The 14598-nt window shown below is 44.8% G+C and overlaps 13 non-coding genes across 13 annotated transcripts; all 13 read right to left on the bottom strand.

The window, feature by feature from the left end:
- Positions 1–431: 431 nt before the first annotated feature.
- On the bottom strand, positions 432–503 carry trnae-cuc (transfer RNA glutamic acid (anticodon CUC)). Its single transcript has one exon. It is a non-coding gene; the product is annotated as a tRNA-Glu (tRNA).
- Positions 504–1421: 918 nt separating this feature from the next.
- trnaf-gaa (transfer RNA phenylalanine (anticodon GAA)) lies at positions 1422–1494 on the bottom strand. The gene has a single exon. It is a non-coding gene; the product is annotated as a tRNA-Phe (tRNA).
- A 1233-nt stretch (positions 1495–2727) lies between these two features.
- trnae-cuc (transfer RNA glutamic acid (anticodon CUC)) lies at positions 2728–2799 on the bottom strand. Its single transcript has one exon. It is a non-coding gene; the product is annotated as a tRNA-Glu (tRNA).
- A 916-nt stretch (positions 2800–3715) lies between these two features.
- Positions 3716–3788, bottom strand: trnaf-gaa (transfer RNA phenylalanine (anticodon GAA)). Its single transcript has one exon. It is a non-coding gene; the product is annotated as a tRNA-Phe (tRNA).
- Positions 3789–5021: 1233 nt separating this feature from the next.
- Positions 5022–5093, bottom strand: trnae-cuc (transfer RNA glutamic acid (anticodon CUC)). The gene has a single exon. It is a non-coding gene; the product is annotated as a tRNA-Glu (tRNA).
- A 918-nt stretch (positions 5094–6011) lies between these two features.
- Positions 6012–6084, bottom strand: trnaf-gaa (transfer RNA phenylalanine (anticodon GAA)). Its single transcript has one exon. It is a non-coding gene; the product is annotated as a tRNA-Phe (tRNA).
- A 1233-nt stretch (positions 6085–7317) lies between these two features.
- trnae-cuc (transfer RNA glutamic acid (anticodon CUC)) lies at positions 7318–7389 on the bottom strand. Its single transcript has one exon. It is a non-coding gene; the product is annotated as a tRNA-Glu (tRNA).
- A 916-nt stretch (positions 7390–8305) lies between these two features.
- Positions 8306–8378, bottom strand: trnaf-gaa (transfer RNA phenylalanine (anticodon GAA)). The gene has a single exon. It is a non-coding gene; the product is annotated as a tRNA-Phe (tRNA).
- A 1233-nt stretch (positions 8379–9611) lies between these two features.
- On the bottom strand, positions 9612–9683 carry trnae-cuc (transfer RNA glutamic acid (anticodon CUC)). The gene has a single exon. It is a non-coding gene; the product is annotated as a tRNA-Glu (tRNA).
- Positions 9684–10601: 918 nt separating this feature from the next.
- Positions 10602–10674, bottom strand: trnaf-gaa (transfer RNA phenylalanine (anticodon GAA)). Its single transcript has one exon. It is a non-coding gene; the product is annotated as a tRNA-Phe (tRNA).
- Positions 10675–11907: 1233 nt separating this feature from the next.
- On the bottom strand, positions 11908–11979 carry trnae-cuc (transfer RNA glutamic acid (anticodon CUC)). The gene has a single exon. It is a non-coding gene; the product is annotated as a tRNA-Glu (tRNA).
- Positions 11980–12895: 916 nt separating this feature from the next.
- Positions 12896–12968, bottom strand: trnaf-gaa (transfer RNA phenylalanine (anticodon GAA)). The gene has a single exon. It is a non-coding gene; the product is annotated as a tRNA-Phe (tRNA).
- Positions 12969–14201: 1233 nt separating this feature from the next.
- trnae-cuc (transfer RNA glutamic acid (anticodon CUC)) lies at positions 14202–14273 on the bottom strand. The gene has a single exon. It is a non-coding gene; the product is annotated as a tRNA-Glu (tRNA).
- Between the last annotated feature and the right edge of the window lie 325 nt (positions 14274–14598).

Genomic DNA, 14598 nt, shown 5'->3' on the forward strand with positions numbered 1-14598 from the left:
GAACGCTAAACATTGACACGCAGTGAGCCAATGTGCAATATAGAAGGGGCCCAGGCCAAATGAATGCTCAAGGATAAGTTATCGGTCCCCATGGTCCAGGCATTCCCTGATTCCAGTCTTGCACACTTTGCGAAGTTTAAAATGCTGAATATTTCCACAGTGGCAATGCTTTGATTGATGATAAGCTCGAGTGATGTGGCGCAAATAGGTACCTGGAAGACTAAAGAAAGCCATGATTGGCAAAATTTACGTTGTCTTTCAGCAATTGTAGTTCCACTTGTTGAGCGAGATCTTGTCATTTAGTGCAGACTTTAAAACAGAACTGTCTGTTGTATCACGACGCGCTGCTGATGATTGGGGCAACAACAGCAAGGTGAGCTGCAAGCTTGTTCATGAGCAGCATTGCATTTCGAAGCAACGCAAATACAATGTTCCCTGACCGGGAATCGAACCCGGGCCGCGGCGGTGAGAGCGCCGAATCCTAACCACTAGACCACCAGGGAAGCTGCTGCAAACGTCTGTGCCAGCAAACAGACCAACCCAGTCTTTCCTCCTTGCTTTTTCGAAATTTTCATCACATTCGCGCCAGGGAAAACTGTTCGCAGCAAAAAGCAGTTTTTTGTGGAGAACACCAAAGACATGTCCGCGCAATCACAGCGTTAAGTGCGGCTAGGCATCCACTGAAATCCATTTCATTCTCTCCTTTTTCCGGGAATTTTCACTCTCGGTACCGTGTGAACATTTCATTTGGTGTTTTTGTCCTGAACTGAAGCCTTTTGCCCATCAAGGGCGACAGAACCGTTCTGTCTGTCTGTTCTGCTTTTAACCATTGCCGGGAACTGGTCTCCTGTTCATCGGTTATCAGCAAAGCAAGAAACACGTTATGAACAGAAAGTTGTGCTCTGCACACCGTCGGCAAAGAAGCAATGGCTGTTATTCCAAATAATTCCCATCCCTTGGGATTGCGTGTGGATTTGTTTCGTTATGAAGATTTGATTGTAAATGTTACTAAAAACCGAATAAAAATTATGAAAAATTGCGATGGCCCATACTGGGATCGGCCCCGCGCTCTTGGCTTTATTAATACCACGCCCTAAACGACCGATTTAAACGGCAACAAAATGCCCTAGGGCTGCGTGAAAGCCCAGCCTGAGATGATTTTGTATCCGGCACACAGTGGGTGATAGAGTTACTTCATAAGAATTGAACACATCGCATCGCTTAAACATTGTTCACTCTTCATATACAAAACTGGGCAGAGTATAAATAGAAAGTAACAGAAAAAGAGCGCTGACTCTAAAAAAATGTCATGTCCAAAATTAGTATCACGCCACCGCTGAATAGCCCATCCCTCAAGCACTGTCTCGATATCAAACCAGCTTCTCCCCTGAAAATGAAGGAAACGCAAAATCACCAGATATTGCCGAAACCCGGGATTGAACCAGGGACCTTTAGATCTTCAGTCTAACGCTCTCCCAACTGAGCTATTTCGGCCCGACAGAAAACGAAGCAAAACTTTCTCGCACCTTTTTGAAAGAAAACTTAAACCCCGGTAGGAATAGTACCGCACACTCAGTCCTCATTTCGGGGCAATGGCTCGCAAACACATCTCGGAGCTCGGGATGTGTTCATGTAATGTATAATGATATTGAAAATCTTTATGCTCATGTTAATTTATCACTGCCCACGATCCAGGCACTCTCTGATTCCGGGATTGTGCACGTTGCCAACTTGAAAATGTGCATTTTTCCGCTCTGGCAATGAATTGACTGATAGCCGGGCTGTGATCAGCTCGGTTTGTTCGGGTGATGCCGCGCAAGAACGTACATGGAAGAATAATGATCATTCTGATTGTTCTCACACTGCACTTAAATGTTGGCAAACCGTACAGTCTCAATCAGCAATTGTAGTTCCATATGTTCATTTAATGTTCTGCTGAAGTGTTCATAAAGACACAAAGATTGCATACCAGGCCAGATCTCACAGTGTTGAAGATACAGTGAAATATACTGGAGAGTTTATAACTGATTCAGAACATAACATGTCAGTAAAATTCCCCGTTCTGTTCTCGGCACTGATGGGTTGTCAAAAGGAGACGGGCCGAAGTCCTATTGAGCCGCACTGACCTCGAGCCAAGGTGAAATTAAAGCAGGTTCAGTCCTTAGCAGTGATATGATGAAGAGAGATAAGAGTCGCGAATCAAGGAGAGATTTAACGTTAGTGATGGTGAATCTCGGTTTGATGAAAAACTCCATGAATTCTCTGCCGGGAAATTCAGATCTTGCAAATCGCCTGTGAACGCTAAACATTGACACGCAGTGAGCCAATGTGCAATATAGAAGGGGCCCAGGCCAAATGAATGCTCAAGGATAAGTTATCGGTCCCCATGGTCCAGGCATTCCCTGATTCCAGTCTTGCACACTTTGCGAAGTTTAAAATGCTGAATATTTCCACAGTGGCAATGCTTTGATTGATGATAAGCTCGAGTGATGTGGCGCAAATAGGTACCTGGAAGACTAAAGAAAGCCATGATTGGCAAAATTTACGTTGTCTTTCAGCAATTGTAGTTCCACTTGTTGAGCGAGATCTTGTCATTTAGTGCAGACTTTAAAACAGAACTGTCTGTTGTATCACGACGCGCTGCTGATGATTGGGGCAACAACAGCAAGGTGAGCTGCAAGCTTGTTCATGAGCAGCATTGCATTTCGAAGCAACGCAAATACAATGTTCCCTGAACGAGAATCGAACCCGGGCCGCGGCGGTGAGAGCGCCGAATCCTAACCACTAGACCACCAGGGAAGCTGCAGCAAACGTCTGTGCCAGCAAACAGACCAACCCAGTCCTTCCTCCTTGCTTTTTCGAAATTTTCATCACATTCGCGCCAGAGAAAACTGTTCGCAGCAAAAAGCAGTTTTTGTGGAGAACACCAAAGACATGTCCGCGCAATCACAGCGTTAAGTGCGGCTAGGCATCCACTGAAATCCATTTCATTCTCTCCTTTTTCCGGGAATTTTCACTCTCGGTACCGTGTGAACATTTCATTTGGTGTTTTTGTCCTGAACTGAAGCCTTTTCCCCATCAAGGGCGACAGAACCGTTCTGTCTGTCTGTTCTGCTTTTAACCATTGCCGGGAACTGGTCTCCTGTTCATCGGTTATCAGCAAAGCAAGAAACACGTTATGAACAGAAAGTTGTGCTCTGCACACCGTCGGCAAAGAAGCAATGGCTGTTATTCCAAATAATTCCCATCCCTTGGGATTGCGTGTGGATTTGTTTCGTTATGAAGATTTGATTGTAAATGTTACTAAAAACCGAATAAAAATTATGAAAAATTGCGATGGCCCATACGGGGATCGGCCCCGCGCTCTTGGCTTTATTAATACCACGCCCTAAACGACCGATTTAAACGGCAACAAAATGCCCTACGGCTGCGTGAAAGCCCAGCCTGAGATGATTTTGTATCCGGCACACACTGGGTGATAGAGTTACTCATAAGAATTGAACACATCGCATCGCTTAAACATTGTTCACTCTTCATATACAAAACTGGGCAGAGTATAAATAGAAAGTAACAGAAAAAGAGCGCTGAATCTAAAATAATGTCATGTCCAAAATTAGTATCACGCCACCGCTGAACAGCCCATCCCTCAAGCACTGTCTCGATATCAAACCAGCTTCTCCCCTGAAAATGAAGGAAACGCAAAATCACCAGATATTGCCGAAACCCGGGATTGAACCAGGGACCTTTAGATCTTCAGTCTAACGCTCTCCCAACTGAGCTATTTCGGCCCGACAGAAAACGAAGCAAAACTTTCTCGCACCTTTTTGAAAGAAAACTTAAACCCCGGTAGGAATAGTACCGCACACTCAGTCCTCATTTCGGGGCAATGGCTCGCAAACACATCTCGGAGCTCGGGATGTGTTCATGTAATGTATAATGATATTGAAAATCTTTATGCTCATGTTAATTTATCACTGCCCACGATCCAGGCACTCTCTGATTCCGGGATTGTGCACGTTGCTAACTTGAAAATGTGCATTTTTCCGCTCTGGCAATGAATTGACTGATAGCCGGGCTGTGATCTGCTCGGTTTGTTCGGGTGATGCCGCGCAAGAACGTACATGGAAGAAAAATGATCATTGTGATTGTTCTCACACTGCACTTAAATGTTGGCAAACCGTGCAGTCTCAATCAGCAATTGTAGTTCCATATGTTCATTTAATGTTCTGCTGAAGTGTTCATAAAGACACAAAGATTGCATACCAGGCCAGATCTCACAATGTTGAAGACACAGTGAAATATACTGGAGAGTTTATAACTGATTCAGAACATAACAAGTCAGTAAAATTCCCCGTTCTGTTATCGGCACTGATGGGTTGTCAAAAGGAGACGGGCCGATGTCCTATTGAGCCGCACTGACCTCGAGCCAAGGTGAAATTAAAGCAGGTTCAGTCCTTAGCACTGATATGATGAAGAGAGCTAAGAGTCGCGAATCAAGGAGAGATTTAACGTTAGTGATGGTGAATCTCGGTTTGATGAAAAACTCCATGAATTCTCTGCCGGGAAATTCAGATCTTGCAAATCGCCTGTGAACGCTAAACATTGACACGCAGTGAGCCAATGTGCAATATAGAAGGGGCCCAGGCCAAATGAATGCTCAAGGATAAGTTATCGGTCCCCATGGTCCAGGCATTCCCTGATTCCAGTCTTGCACACTTTGCGAAGTTTAAAATGCTGAATATTTCCACAGTGGCAATGCTTTGATTGATGATAAGCTCGAGTGATGTGGCGCAAATAGGTACCTGGAAGACTAAAGAAAGCCATGATTGGCAAAATTTACGTTGTCTTTCAGCAATTGTAGTTCCACTTGTTGAGCGAGATCTTGTCATTTAGTGCAGACTTTAAAACAGAACTGTCTGTTGTATCACGACGCGCTGCTGATGATTGGGGCAACAACAGCAAGGTGAGCTGCAAGCTTGTTCATGAGCAGCATTGCATTTCGAAGCAACGCAAATACAATGTTCCCTGACCGGGAATCGAACCCGGGCCGCGGCGGTGAGAGCGCCGAATCCTAACCACTAGACCACCAGGGAAGCTGCTGCAAACGTCTGTGCCAGCAAACAGACCAACCCAGTCTTTCCTCCTTGCTTTTTCGAAATTTTCATCACATTCGCGCCAGGGAAAACTGTTCGCAGCAAAAAGCAGTTTTTTGTGGAGAACACCAAAGACATGTCCGCGCAATCACAGCGTTAAGTGCGGCTAGGCATCCACTGAAATCCATTTCATTCTCTCCTTTTTCCGGGAATTTTCACTCTCGGTACCGTGTGAACATTTCATTTGGTGTTTTTGTCCTGAACTGAAGCCTTTTGCCCATCAAGGGCGACAGAACCGTTCTGTCTGTCTGTTCTGCTTTTAACCATTGCCGGGAACTGGTCTCCTGTTCATCGGTTATCAGCAAAGCAAGAAACACGTTATGAACAGAAAGTTGTGCTCTGCACACCGTCGGCAAAGAAGCAATGGCTGTTATTCCAAATAATTCCCATCCCTTGGGATTGCGTGTGGATTTGTTTCGTTATGAAGATTTGATTGTAAATGTTACTAAAAACCGAATAAAAATTATGAAAAATTGCGATGGCCCATACTGGGATCGGCCCCGCGCTCTTGGCTTTATTAATACCACGCCCTAAACGACCGATTTAAACGGCAACAAAATGCCCTAGGGCTGCGTGAAAGCCCAGCCTGAGATGATTTTGTATCCGGCACACAGTGGGTGATAGAGTTACTTCATAAGAATTGAACACATCGCATCGCTTAAACATTGTTCACTCTTCATATACAAAACTGGGCAGAGTATAAATAGAAAGTAACAGAAAAAGAGCGCTGACTCTAAAAAAATGTCATGTCCAAAATTAGTATCACGCCACCGCTGAATAGCCCATCCCTCAAGCACTGTCTCGATATCAAACCAGCTTCTCCCCTGAAAATGAAGGAAACGCAAAATCACCAGATATTGCCGAAACCCGGGATTGAACCAGGGACCTTTAGATCTTCAGTCTAACGCTCTCCCAACTGAGCTATTTCGGCCCGACAGAAAACGAAGCAAAACTTTCTCGCACCTTTTTGAAAGAAAACTTAAACCCCGGTAGGAATAGTACCGCACACTCAGTCCTCATTTCGGGGCAATGGCTCGCAAACACATCTCGGAGCTCGGGATGTGTTCATGTAATGTATAATGATATTGAAAATCTTTATGCTCATGTTAATTTATCACTGCCCACGATCCAGGCACTCTCTGATTCCGGGATTGTGCACGTTGCCAACTTGAAAATGTGCATTTTTCCGCTCTGGCAATGAATTGACTGATAGCCGGGCTGTGATCAGCTCGGTTTGTTCGGGTGATGCCGCGCAAGAACGTACATGGAAGAATAATGATCATTCTGATTGTTCTCACACTGCACTTAAATGTTGGCAAACCGTACAGTCTCAATCAGCAATTGTAGTTCCATATGTTCATTTAATGTTCTGCTGAAGTGTTCATAAAGACACAAAGATTGCATACCAGGCCAGATCTCACAGTGTTGAAGATACAGTGAAATATACTGGAGAGTTTATAACTGATTCAGAACATAACATGTCAGTAAAATTCCCCGTTCTGTTCTCGGCACTGATGGGTTGTCAAAAGGAGACGGGCCGAAGTCCTATTGAGCCGCACTGACCTCGAGCCAAGGTGAAATTAAAGCAGGTTCAGTCCTTAGCAGTGATATGATGAAGAGAGATAAGAGTCGCGAATCAAGGAGAGATTTAACGTTAGTGATGGTGAATCTCGGTTTGATGAAAAACTCCATGAATTCTCTGCCGGGAAATTCAGATCTTGCAAATCGCCTGTGAACGCTAAACATTGACACGCAGTGAGCCAATGTGCAATATAGAAGGGGCCCAGGCCAAATGAATGCTCAAGGATAAGTTATCGGTCCCCATGGTCCAGGCATTCCCTGATTCCAGTCTTGCACACTTTGCGAAGTTTAAAATGCTGAATATTTCCACAGTGGCAATGCTTTGATTGATGATAAGCTCGAGTGATGTGGCGCAAATAGGTACCTGGAAGACTAAAGAAAGCCATGATTGGCAAAATTTACGTTGTCTTTCAGCAATTGTAGTTCCACTTGTTGAGCGAGATCTTGTCATTTAGTGCAGACTTTAAAACAGAACTGTCTGTTGTATCACGACGCGCTGCTGATGATTGGGGCAACAACAGCAAGGTGAGCTGCAAGCTTGTTCATGAGCAGCATTGCATTTCGAAGCAACGCAAATACAATGTTCCCTGAACGAGAATCGAACCCGGGCCGCGGCGGTGAGAGCGCCGAATCCTAACCACTAGACCACCAGGGAAGCTGCAGCAAACGTCTGTGCCAGCAAACAGACCAACCCAGTCCTTCCTCCTTGCTTTTTCGAAATTTTCATCACATTCGCGCCAGAGAAAACTGTTCGCAGCAAAAAGCAGTTTTTGTGGAGAACACCAAAGACATGTCCGCGCAATCACAGCGTTAAGTGCGGCTAGGCATCCACTGAAATCCATTTCATTCTCTCCTTTTTCCGGGAATTTTCACTCTCGGTACCGTGTGAACATTTCATTTGGTGTTTTTGTCCTGAACTGAAGCCTTTTCCCCATCAAGGGCGACAGAACCGTTCTGTCTGTCTGTTCTGCTTTTAACCATTGCCGGGAACTGGTCTCCTGTTCATCGGTTATCAGCAAAGCAAGAAACACGTTATGAACAGAAAGTTGTGCTCTGCACACCGTCGGCAAAGAAGCAATGGCTGTTATTCCAAATAATTCCCATCCCTTGGGATTGCGTGTGGATTTGTTTCGTTATGAAGATTTGATTGTAAATGTTACTAAAAACCGAATAAAAATTATGAAAAATTGCGATGGCCCATACGGGGATCGGCCCCGCGCTCTTGGCTTTATTAATACCACGCCCTAAACGACCGATTTAAACGGCAACAAAATGCCCTACGGCTGCGTGAAAGCCCAGCCTGAGATGATTTTGTATCCGGCACACACTGGGTGATAGAGTTACTCATAAGAATTGAACACATCGCATCGCTTAAACATTGTTCACTCTTCATATACAAAACTGGGCAGAGTATAAATAGAAAGTAACAGAAAAAGAGCGCTGAATCTAAAAAAATGTCATGTCCAAAATTAGTATCACGCCACCGCTGAACAGCCCATCCCTCAAGCACTGTCTCGATATCAAACCAGCTTCTCCCCTGAAAATGAAGGAAACGCAAAATCACCAGATATTGCCGAAACCCGGGATTGAACCAGGGACCTTTAGATCTTCAGTCTAACGCTCTCCCAACTGAGCTATTTCGGCCCGACAGAAAACGAAGCAAAACTTTCTCGCACCTTTTTGAAAGAAAACTTAAACCCCGGTAGGAATAGTACCGCACACTCAGTCCTCATTTCGGGGCAATGGCTCGCAAACACATCTCGGAGCTCGGGATGTGTTCATGTAATGTATAATGATATTGAAAATCTTTATGCTCATGTTAATTTATCACTGCCCACGATCCAGGCACTCTCTGATTCCGGGATTGTGCACGTTGCTAACTTGAAAATGTGCATTTTTCCGCTCTGGCAATGAATTGACTGATAGCCGGGCTGTGATCTGCTCGGTTTGTTCGGGTGATGCCGCGCAAGAACGTACATGGAAGAAAAATGATCATTGTGATTGTTCTCACACTGCACTTAAATGTTGGCAAACCGTGCAGTCTCAATCAGCAATTGTAGTTCCATATGTTCATTTAATGTTCTGCTGAAGTGTTCATAAAGACACAAAGATTGCATACCAGGCCAGATCTCACAATGTTGAAGACACAGTGAAATATACTGGAGAGTTTATAACTGATTCAGAACATAACAAGTCAGTAAAATTCCCCGTTCTGTTATCGGCACTGATGGGTTGTCAAAAGGAGACGGGCCGATGTCCTATTGAGCCGCACTGACCTCGAGCCAAGGTGAAATTAAAGCAGGTTCAGTCCTTAGCACTGATATGATGAAGAGAGCTAAGAGTCGCGAATCAAGGAGAGATTTAACGTTAGTGATGGTGAATCTCGGTTTGATGAAAAACTCCATGAATTCTCTGCCGGGAAATTCAGATCTTGCAAATCGCCTGTGAACGCTAAACATTGACACGCAGTGAGCCAATGTGCAATATAGAAGGGGCCCAGGCCAAATGAATGCTCAAGGATAAGTTATCGGTCCCCATGGTCCAGGCATTCCCTGATTCCAGTCTTGCACACTTTGCGAAGTTTAAAATGCTGAATATTTCCACAGTGGCAATGCTTTGATTGATGATAAGCTCGAGTGATGTGGCGCAAATAGGTACCTGGAAGACTAAAGAAAGCCATGATTGGCAAAATTTACGTTGTCTTTCAGCAATTGTAGTTCCACTTGTTGAGCGAGATCTTGTCATTTAGTGCAGACTTTAAAACAGAACTGTCTGTTGTATCACGACGCGCTGCTGATGATTGGGGCAACAACAGCAAGGTGAGCTGCAAGCTTGTTCATGAGCAGCATTGCATTTCGAAGCAACGCAAATACAATGTTCCCTGACCGGGAATCGAACCCGGGCCGCGGCGGTGAGAGCGCCGAATCCTAACCACTAGACCACCAGGGAAGCTGCTGCAAACGTCTGTGCCAGCAAACAGACCAACCCAGTCTTTCCTCCTTGCTTTTTCGAAATTTTCATCACATTCGCGCCAGGGAAAACTGTTCGCAGCAAAAAGCAGTTTTTTGTGGAGAACACCAAAGACATGTCCGCGCAATCACAGCGTTAAGTGCGGCTAGGCATCCACTGAAATCCATTTCATTCTCTCCTTTTTCCGGGAATTTTCACTCTCGGTACCGTGTGAACATTTCATTTGGTGTTTTTGTCCTGAACTGAAGCCTTTTGCCCATCAAGGGCGACAGAACCGTTCTGTCTGTCTGTTCTGCTTTTAACCATTGCCGGGAACTGGTCTCCTGTTCATCGGTTATCAGCAAAGCAAGAAACACGTTATGAACAGAAAGTTGTGCTCTGCACACCGTCGGCAAAGAAGCAATGGCTGTTATTCCAAATAATTCCCATCCCTTGGGATTGCGTGTGGATTTGTTTCGTTATGAAGATTTGATTGTAAATGTTACTAAAAACCGAATAAAAATTATGAAAAATTGCGATGGCCCATACTGGGATCGGCCCCGCGCTCTTGGCTTTATTAATACCACGCCCTAAACGACCGATTTAAACGGCAACAAAATGCCCTAGGGCTGCGTGAAAGCCCAGCCTGAGATGATTTTGTATCCGGCACACAGTGGGTGATAGAGTTACTTCATAAGAATTGAACACATCGCATCGCTTAAACATTGTTCACTCTTCATATACAAAACTGGGCAGAGTATAAATAGAAAGTAACAGAAAAAGAGCGCTGACTCTAAAAAAATGTCATGTCCAAAATTAGTATCACGCCACCGCTGAATAGCCCATCCCTCAAGCACTGTCTCGATATCAAACCAGCTTCTCCCCTGAAAATGAAGGAAACGCAAAATCACCAGATATTGCCGAAACCCGGGATTGAACCAGGGACCTTTAGATCTTCAGTCTAACGCTCTCCCAACTGAGCTATTTCGGCCCGACAGAAAACGAAGCAAAACTTTCTCGCACCTTTTTGAAAGAAAACTTAAACCCCGGTAGGAATAGTACCGCACACTCAGTCCTCATTTCGGGGCAATGGCTCGCAAACACATCTCGGAGCTCGGGATGTGTTCATGTAATGTATAATGATATTGAAAATCTTTATGCTCATGTTAATTTATCACTGCCCACGATCCAGGCACTCTCTGATTCCGGGATTGTGCACGTTGCCAACTTGAAAATGTGCATTTTTCCGCTCTGGCAATGAATTGACTGATAGCCGGGCTGTGATCAGCTCGGTTTGTTCGGGTGATGCCGCGCAAGAACGTACATGGAAGAATAATGATCATTCTGATTGTTCTCACACTGCACTTAAATGTTGGCAAACCGTACAGTCTCAATCAGCAATTGTAGTTCCATATGTTCATTTAATGTTCTGCTGAAGTGTTCATAAAGACACAAAGATTGCATACCAGGCCAGATCTCACAGTGTTGAAGATACAGTGAAATATACTGGAGAGTTTATAACTGATTCAGAACATAACATGTCAGTAAAATTCCCCGTTCTGTTCTCGGCACTGATGGGTTGTCAAAAGGAGACGGGCCGAAGTCCTATTGAGCCGCACTGACCTCGAGCCAAGGTGAAATTAAAGCAGGTTCAGTCCTTAGCAGTGATATGATGAAGAGAGATAAGAGTCGCGAATCAAGGAGAGATTTAACGTTAGTGATGGTGAATCTCGGTTTGATGAAAAACTCCATGAATTCTCTGCCGGGAAATTCAGATCTTGCAAATCGCCTGTGAACGCTAAACATTGACACGCAGTGAGCCAATGTGCAATATAGAAGGGGCCCAGGCCAAATGAATGCTCAAGGATAAGTTATCGGTCCCCATGGTCCAGGCATTCCCTGATTCCAGTCTTGCACACTTTGCGAAGTTTAAAATGCTGAATATTTCCACAGTGGCAATGCTTTGATTGATGATAAGCTCGAGTGATGTGGCGCAAATAGGTACCTGGAAGACTAAAGAAAGCCATGATTGGCAAAATTTACGTTGTCTTTCAGCAATTGTAGTTCCACTTGTTGAGCGAGATCTTGTCATTTAGTGCAGACTTTAAAACAGAACTGTCTGTTGTATCACGACGCGCTGCTGATGATTGGGGCAACAACAGCAAGGTGAGCTGCAAGCTTGTTCATGAGCAGCATTGCATTTCGAAGCAACGCAAATACAATGTTCCCTGAACGAGAATCGAACCCGGGCCGCGGCGGTGAGAGCGCCGAATCCTAACCACTAGACCACCAGGGAAGCTGCAGCAAACGTCTGTGCCAGCAAACAGACCAACCCAGTCCTTCCTCCTTGCTTTTTCGAAATTTTCATCACATTCGCGCCAGAGAAAACTGTTCGCAGCAAAAAGCAGTTTTTGTGGAGAACACCAAAGACATGTCCGCGCAATCACAGCGTTAAGTGCGGCTAGGCATCCACTGAAATCCATTTCATTCTCTCCTTTTTCCGGGAATTTTCACTCTCGGTACCGTGTGAACATTTCATTTGGTGTTTTTGTCCTGAACTGAAGCCTTTTCCCCATCAAGGGCGACAGAACCGTTCTGTCTGTCTGTTCTGCTTTTAACCATTGCCGGGAACTGGTCTCCTGTTCATCGGTTATCAGCAAAGCAAGAAACACGTTATGAACAGAAAGTTGTGCTCTGCACACCGTCGGCAAAGAAGCAATGGCTGTTATTCCAAATAATTCCCATCCCTTGGGATTGCGTGTGGATTTGTTTCGTTATGAAGATTTGATTGTAAATGTTACTAAAAACCGAATAAAAATTATGAAAAATTGCGATGGCCCATACGGGGATCGGCCCCGCGCTCTTGGCTTTATTAATACCACGCCCTAAACGACCGATTTAAACGGCAACAAAATGCCCTACGGCTGCGTGAAAGCCCAGCCTGAGATGATTTTGTATCCGGCACACACTGGGTGATAGAGTTACTCATAAGAATTGAACACATCGCATCGCTTAAACATTGTTCACTCTTCATATACAAAACTGGGCAGAGTATAAATAGAAAGTAACAGAAAAAGAGCGCTGAATCTAAAAAAATGTCATGTCCAAAATTAGTATCACGCCACCGCTGAACAGCCCATCCCTCAAGCACTGTCTCGATATCAAACCAGCTTCTCCCCTGAAAATGAAGGAAACGCAAAATCACCAGATATTGCCGAAACCCGGGATTGAACCAGGGACCTTTAGATCTTCAGTCTAACGCTCTCCCAACTGAGCTATTTCGGCCCGACAGAAAACGAAGCAAAACTTTCTCGCACCTTTTTGAAAGAAAACTTAAACCCCGGTAGGAATAGTACCGCACACTCAGTCCTCATTTCGGGGCAATGGCTCGCAAACACATCTCGGAGCTCGGGATGTGTTCATGTAATGTATAATGATATTGAAAATCTTTATGCTCATGTTAATTTATCACTGCCCACGATCCAGGCACTCTCTGATTCCGGGATTGTGCACGTTGCTAACTTGAAAATGTGCATTTTTCCGCTCTGGCAATGAATTGACTGATAGCCGGGCTGTGATCTGCTCGGTTTGTTCGGGTGATGCCGCGCAAGAACGTACATGGAAGAAAAATGATCATTGTGATTGTTCTCACACTGCACTTAAATGTTGGCAAACCGTGCAGTCTCAATCAGCAATTGTAGTTCCATATGTTCATTTAATGTTCTGCTGAAGTGTTCATAAAGACACAAAGATTGCATACCAGGCCAGATCTCACAATGTTGAAGACACAGTGAAATATACTGGAGAGTTTATAACTGATTCAGAACATAACAAGTCAGTAAAATTCCCCGTTCTGTTATCGGCACTGATGGGTTGTCAAAAGGAGACGGGCCGATGTCCTATTGAGCCGCACTGACCTCGAGCCAAGGTGAAATTAAAGCAGGTTCAGTCCTTAGCACTGATATGATGAAGAGAGCTAAGAGTCGCGAATCAAGGAGAGATTTAACGTTAGTGATGGTGAATCTCGGTTTGATGAAAAACTCCATGAATTCTCTGCCGGGAAATTCAGATCTTGCAAATCGCCTGTGAACGCTAAACATTGACACGCAGTGAGCCAATGTGCAATATAGAAGGGGCCCAGGCCAAATGAATGCTCAAGGATAAGTTATCGGTCCTCATGGTCCAGGCATTCCCTGATTCCAGTCTTGCACACTTTGCGAAGTTTAAAATGCTGAATATTTCCACAGTGGCAATGCTTTGATTGATGATAAGCTCGAGTGATGTGGCGCAAATAGGTACCTGGAAGACTAAAGAAAGCCATGATTGGCAAAATTTACGTTGTCTTTCAGCAATTATAGTTCCACTTGTTGAGCGAGATCTTGTCATTTAGTGCAGACTTTAAAACAGAAGTGTCTGTTGTATCACGACGCGCTGCTGATGATTGGGGCAACAACAACAAGGTGAGCTGCAAGCTTGTTCAGGAGCAGCATTGCATTTCGAAGCAACGCAAATACAATGTTCCCTGACCGGGAATCGAACCCGGGCCGCGGCGGTGAGAGCGCCGAATCCTAACCACTAGACCACCAGGGAAGCTGCTGCAAACGTCTGTGCCAGCAAACAGACCAACCCAGTCTTTCCTCCTTGCTTTTTCGAAATTTTCATCACATTCGCGCCAGGGAAAACTGTTCGCAGCAAAAAGCAGTTTTTGTGGAGAACACCAAAGACATGTCCGCGCAATCACAGCGTTAAGTGCGGCTAGGCATCCACTGAAATCCATTTCATTCTCTCCTTTTTCCGGGAATTTTCACTCTCGGTACCGTGTGAACATTTCATTTGGTGTTTTTGTCCTGAACTGAAGCCTTTTGCCCATCAAGGGCGACAGAACCGTTCTGTCTGTCTGTTCTGCTTTTAACCA

The sequence above is a fragment of the Pristiophorus japonicus genome, chromosome 28 (assembly GCF_044704955.1).
Source record: "Pristiophorus japonicus isolate sPriJap1 chromosome 28, sPriJap1.hap1, whole genome shotgun sequence".
Taxonomy (NCBI): domain Eukaryota; kingdom Metazoa; phylum Chordata; class Chondrichthyes; family Pristiophoridae; genus Pristiophorus; species Pristiophorus japonicus.